Genomic DNA, 1,146 nt, shown 5'->3' with positions numbered 1-1,146 from the left:
CAAAAGCGTTTTAGAAAGCTTGAAAACTGTAGAAAACAGTGGCGTTCTCCGTTTTGGATGACATTTTTGTTCAACCTAAACTTGCTTCAGGATCACCGTGCCTAGTGCAAAAAGTTTCTATCGAAACGATGATGGGACAAACAATAAAAGGATTAGCACAGCGACATGAACGATTTATATACAAGAAGAATGTGTATCACTCACGCGGTCACGCTAGAAATTATAAACTGAACAATAGTGTAATTCAGACTATTGAAGGTAATTTCCTCGCAATAAACGGAATGTATAAAATTTACTCCACGCAATGTGATTACGTTATTGTCGGAAACGTTTATCAAAAAGTGGATAACATGGAACTTTGTCGAAACGGTTGCTTTACGCCACGAATCTTCAGTCAAATCGTGGTATGCACTGAAGAATTAGTTGCAGTTTACCCACATATGATTTCTGCAAAGTGCGTAATTACAGAATTTGATCAAAATAAATTTTGTTTTATGCCTTTAGTAAATACGATCGAACGAGATTAACTTCACTATGAACATACTACGAGTTCTTAAAGTCTGACATACGTATATACTATAAATATTTATCCCGAAAGTTTTTCGTGGATGTTACAAAAACTTTGGCTGCTTGTCACTTAGAAATTTTTATGCTCAATATTGCTAACCATTCCTTAATTTGGATCAGACTAGACTGCTAAGACAATAAGAAAAAACATAATTTTGAAGAGTGTTATTTTCTAATTTTTTATAATTATGGACACCCCAACAGTTTGCGGAAAATATTTTTAAAAACGTGTAATGGCACAAAATTAATTTATAGTATTAATTTAAAATTTTGAATGATTTCGGACACCCCGAAAGGTTTTCAGCAATGCTAAAAAAACTTTGATTAATGGACCCTTTGACATTTTTAGGTTATGGTATGCTGACCAGTCCCAGATCTGAACCAGATTAGACTGCTAAGAAAAGATGAAAAAATATTGATTTTGAAAAGTTTTTATTTCTTATTTTCATCATTTTTAACACCCCGACAGTTTTTCGAAAACGTTAAAAAAACGTGTTCATGACAAGAAACAGGTATATAGTATTAATTTCTTATTTTGTATGATTTTGGACACAATGAAAGTTTCTCAAAAATGTTTTT

Source organism: Belonocnema kinseyi, chromosome 10 (assembly GCF_010883055.1).
Source record: "Belonocnema kinseyi isolate 2016_QV_RU_SX_M_011 chromosome 10, B_treatae_v1, whole genome shotgun sequence".
Classification (NCBI taxonomy): Eukaryota; Metazoa; Arthropoda; class Insecta; order Hymenoptera; family Cynipidae; genus Belonocnema; species Belonocnema kinseyi.
The sequence above is the reverse complement of the archived record's forward strand: the minus strand, read 5'-3'. Positions refer to the sequence as shown.